This window comes from Scyliorhinus canicula, chromosome 31, assembly GCF_902713615.1.
Source record: "Scyliorhinus canicula chromosome 31, sScyCan1.1, whole genome shotgun sequence".
NCBI classification, from domain to species: Eukaryota; Metazoa; Chordata; class Chondrichthyes; order Carcharhiniformes; family Scyliorhinidae; genus Scyliorhinus; species Scyliorhinus canicula.
In genome coordinates, this window is record NC_052176.1 from 8,334,858 (window position 1) to 8,340,252 (window position 5,395).

At 46.7% G+C, this 5,395-nt stretch overlaps 1 non-coding gene across 1 annotated transcript; it reads left to right on the top strand.

Annotated features, from left to right (window-relative positions):
* The first annotated feature begins 1,565 nt into the window (after window positions 1-1,565).
* trnap-agg lies at window positions 1,566-1,655 on the top strand. Its single transcript is given in 2 exon segments — window positions 1,566-1,601; window positions 1,620-1,655. It is a non-coding gene; the product is annotated as a tRNA-Pro (tRNA).
* Window positions 1,656-5,395: the final 3,740 nt, after the last annotated feature.

Sequence of the window (5,395 nt, forward strand, 5' to 3'; positions counted from 1 at the left end):
CTGTGAATCAACATGGCAGGGGGGCCTGCTGGACTTCCAAACACTCGACAAAGTGAATTTTGGGTCGATGGGAATGATAGAAGGGTTCTACAACTCATGGGCCTTGTTCATCATGTATTTTCAAGAATTGGATTACATCGAACACCGGGGGGCGGGCGTGTTGAAATGTATAATGTGTAAGTCATTGATGATTCTGTATGGGATGATGGTGGAGTTGTAATAATAATTTTCAAAAACCTTTATTGTCATAAGTAGGCTTAAATTAGTACTGCAAGAAGTTACTGTGAAAATCCCCTGATTGCCACACTCCAGGGTCTATTCGGGTACACAGAGGGAGAATTCTGAATCTCCAAATTACCTAACAACACCTCAACAGGCTCGCAGCAGCTGTCGAGTGGGAAACAGAGAATGGGAAGCATTGTCATACTGGATTTGGAACTGTAACTTTTTTTCTCTCTCAACATATGTTTCTAGACCAGCCGAGTTATCCAACATTTTCTATTGCTCTTTCAGGATTTTACGAAGAATAAGCTTTGCTTTGGGAGGTAATGGTAAGATGGTTTCAGCGGGACGTTGAACTCCGTCTGGCTCGTTGGTCTAGGGGTATGATTTTCGTTTAGGGCCTTCTGCTGCACTAAAATGCGAGATTCAAATCCGGGTTCAAATCCCGGACGAGCCCTGCAAAGCTCTTTTTAACATCACTGCGATCGATATGCTACCATTGACTGAACTCGGGAGCAGTTTGGACGAAAAGGATGGAGGGTCGTGTTTGGGGCTCAACCACTGCTTGACACCTCTTCTTCGGCTGCCGACAGTGCAGACGAGGTGACTCAGTTGACCTCTTCCAGAACCCGCCTCAAGTGAATGAAGTTCCTCCTGTTTATCCACTGGAGGGGTTCTTCGGCAACTTGTCAGTGAAAGCAGCACCTGAAGCAGCGAGGTAGAGAGATTCCAATCGCCAGGATGCAACTCTCCAATCGGATACTTCACGTTTCTCAGATTTTACACTCTCATTTCGAGACTCATAGAGTGGTTACAGACCAGGGCGAGTCCATTCCGCGCACCGTAACCATGTCAATCGCCTAGAGCTGGCGTGTAGTCCCGCGGTAAAAACAGAAAATGCTGGAAAATCTCAACAGGCTGGCAGCAGCTGTGGAGTGGGAAACAGAGAAAGGGAAGCAGGGTCATACTGGATTTGGAACTGTAACTGTTTTTCTCTCTCCACAGATGTTGCCAGACCAGCCGAGTTATCCAACATTTTTTATTGCTCTTTCAGAATTTTACGGCATTGCGGCATTGCCCTTGTGCTCGACGCTTCAATTTATAAAGTCTGGTCCAGTATGTCTATTGTCCTGTTCGCAGTGGAGGCCAACAAATCAGAAAGAACCAAATTCACCAAATGATCCCGATAAGAAAAGCGAGGGACAAAAAATAATTTCGTTTCATTTTACTTTAACAACCAAACCAAATTCAACTGGAATGAGGAAGCCCATTGAGTTGATAAAATAAGCTTTACTTTGGGAGGTAATGGTAAGATGGTTTCAGCGGGTCGTGGAACTCCGTCTGGCTCGTTGGTCTAGGGGTATGATTCTCGCTTAGGGCCTTCTGCTGCGCCAAAATGCGAGAGGTCCCGGGTTCAAATCCCGGACGAGCCCTACAAAGCTCTTTTTAACATCACTGCGATCGATATGGTACCATTGACTGAACTCGGGAGAAGTTTGGACGAAAAGGATGGAGCGTCGTGTTTGGGGCTTAACCACTCCTTGACACCTCTTCTTCGGCTGCCCACAGTGCAGACGAGGTGACTCAGTTGACCTCTTCCAGAATCCTCCTCTGCGCCTCAACTGAATGAAGTTCCTCCTGTTTATCCACTGGAGGGGCTCTTCGGCAACTTGTCTGTGAAAGTAGCACCGGAAGCAGCGAGGAAGAGAGATTCCAATCGCCAGGATGCAACTCTCCAATCGGATACTTCACGTTTCTCAGATTTTACACTCTCCTTTCGAGAATCATAGAGTGGTTACAGATCAGTAACCATGTCAATCGCCTCGAGCTGGCGTGTAGTCCCGCGGTAACAACAGAAAATGCTGGAAAATCTAATCCGGCTGGCAGCAGCTGTGGAGTGGGAAACAGAGAATGGGAAGCAGGGTCATACTGGATTTGGAACTGCAACTGTTTTTCTCTCTCCACAGATGTTGCCAGACCAGCCGAGTTATCCAACATTTTCTATTGCTCTTTCAGGATTTTACGAAGAATCTCCATTGCGGCATTGCCCTTGTGCTCGACGCTTCGATTTATAAAGACTGGTCCAGTATGTCTATTGTCCTGTTCGCAGTGGAGTCCAACAAATCAGAAAGAACCAAATTCACCAAATGATCCTGATAAGAAAAGCGAGGGACAAAAAATAATTTCGTTTCATTTTACTTTAACAACCAAACCAAATTCAACAGGAATTAGGAAGCCCATTGAGTTGATAAAATAAGCTTTGCTTTGGGAGGTAATGGTAAGATGGTTTCAGCGGGTCGTTGAACTCCGTCTGGCTCGTTGGTCTAGGGGTATGATGCTCGCTTAGGGCCTTCTGCTCCGCTAAAATACGAGAGATCCCGGACGAGCCCTACAAAGCTCTTTTTGACATCACTGCGAACGATATGGTGCCATTGACTGAACACGGGAGCAGTTTGGACGAAAAGGATGGAGGGTCGTGTTTGGGGCTTAACCACTCCTTGACACCTCTTCTTCGGCTGCCCACAGTGCAGACGAGGTGACTCAGTTGACCTCTTCCAGAATCCTCCTCTGCGCCTCAACTGAATGAAGTTCCTCCTGTTTATCCACTGGAGGGGCTCTTCGGCAACTTGTCTGTGAAAGTAGCACCGGAAGCAGCGAGGTAGAGAGATTCCAATCGCCAGGATGCAACTCTCCAATCGGATACTTCACGTTTCTCAGATTTTACACTCTCATTTCGAGAATCAGAGAGTGGCTACAGATCAGGTTGAGTCCATTCCGCGCACCGTAACCATGTCAATCGCCTCGAGCTGGCGTGTAGTCCCGCGGTAAAAACAGAAAATGCTGGAAAATCTCAACAGGCTGGCAGCAGCTATGGAGTGGGAAACAGAGAAAGGGAAGCAGGGTCATACTGGATTTGGAACTGTAACTGTTTTTCTCTCTCCACAGATGTTGCCAGACCAGCCGAGTTATCCAACATTTTCTATTGCTCTTTCAGGATTTTACGGCATTGCGGCATTGCCCTTGTGCTCGACGCTTCAATTTATAAAGTCTGGTCCAGTGTGTCTATTGTCCTGTTCGCAGTGGAGGCCAACAAACCAGAAAGAACCAAATTCACCAAATGATCCCGATAAGAAAAGCGAGGGACAAAAAAGAATTTTGTTTCATTTTACTTTAACAACCAAACCAAATTCAACAGGAATTAGGAAGCCCATTGAGTTGATAAAATAAGCTTTGCTTTGGGAGGTAATGGTAAGATGGTTTCAGCGGGTCGTTGAACTCCGTCTGGCTCGTTGGTCTAGGGGTATGATTCTCGCTTAGGGCCTTCTGCTGCGCTAAAATGCGAGAAGTCCCGGGTTCAAATCCCGGACGAGTCCTACAAAGCTCTTTTTAACATCACTGCGATCGATATGGAACCATTGACTGAACTCGGGAGCAGTTTGGACGAAAAGGATGGAGGGTCGTGTTTGGGGCTCAACCACTGCTTGACACCTCTTCTTCGGCTGCCCACAGTGCAGACGAGGTGACTCAGTTGACCTCTTCCAGAATCCGCCTCAAGTGAATGAAGTTCCTCCTGTTTATCCACTGGAGGGGTTCTTCGGCAACTTGTCAGTGAAAGCAGCACCGGAAGTAGCGAGGTAGAGAGATTCCAATCGCCAGGATGCAACTCTCCAATCGGATACTTCACGTTTCTCAGATTTTACACTCTCATTTCGAGAATCATAGAGTGGTTACAGACCAGGGCGAGTCCATTCCGCGCACCGTAACCATGTCAATTGCCTCGAGCTGGCGTGTTGTCCCGCGGTAACAACAGAAAATGCTGGAAAATCTAATCAGGCTGGCAGCAGCTGTGGAGAGGGAAACAGAGAATGGGAAGCAGATTCATACTGGATTTGGAACTGTAACTGTTTTTCTCTCTCCACAGATGTTGCCAGACCAGCCGAGTTATCCAACATTTTCTATTGCTCTTTCAGGATTTTACGAAGAATCTCCATTGCGGCATTGCCCTTGTGCTCGACGCTTCAATTTATAAAGTCTGGTCCAGTGTGTCTATTGTCCTGTTCGCAGTGGAGGCCAACAAACCAGAAATAACCAAATTCACCAAATGATCCCGATAAGAAAAGCGAGGGACAAAAAAGAATTTTGTTTCATTTTACTTTAACAACCAAACCAAATTCAACAGGAATTAGGAAGCCCATTGAGTTGATAAAATAAGCTTTGCTTTGGGAGGTAATGGTAAGATGGTTTCAGCGGGACGTTGAACTCCGTCAGGCTCGTTGGTCTAGGGGTATGATTTTCGCTTAGGGCCTTCTGCTGCGCTAAAATGCGAGAGGTCCCGGGTTCACATCCCGGACGAGGCCTTCAAAGCTCTTTTTAACATCACTGCGATCGATATGGTTCCATTGACTGAACTCGGGTGTAGTTTGGACGAAAAGGATGGAGGGTCGTGTTTGGGGCTTAACCACTCCTTGACACCTCTTCTTCGGCTGCCCACAGTGCAGACGAGGTGACTCAGTTGACCTCTTCCAGAATCCGCCTCAAGTGAATGAAGTTCCTCCTGTTTATCCACTGGAGGGGTTCTTCGGCAACTTGTCAGTGAAAGCAGCACCGGAAGCAGCGAGGTAGAGAGATTCCAATCGCCAGGATGCAACTCTCCAATCGGATACTTCACGTTTCTCAGATTTTACACTCTCATTTCGAGAATTATAGAGTGGTTACAGACCAGGGCGAGTCCATTCCGCGCACCGTAACCATGTCAATTGCCTCGAGCTGGCGTGTTGTCCCGCGGTAACAACAGAAAATGCTGGAAAATCTAATCAGGCTGGCAGCAGCTGTGGAGAGGGAAACAGAGAATGGGAAGCAGATTCATACTGGATTTGGAACTGTAACTGTTTTTCTCTCTCCACAGATGTTGCCAGACCAGCCGAGTTATCCAACATTTTCTATTGCTCTTTCAGGATTTTACGAAGAATCTCCATTGCGGCATTGCCCTTGTGCTCGACGCTTCAATTTATAAAGTCTGGTCCAGTGTGTCTATTGTCCTGTTCGCAGTGGAGGCCAACAAACCAGAAATAACCAAATTCACCAAATGATCCCGATAAGAAAAGCGAGGGACAAAAAAGAATTTTGTTTCATTTTACTTTAACAACCAAACCAAATTCAACAGGAATTAGGA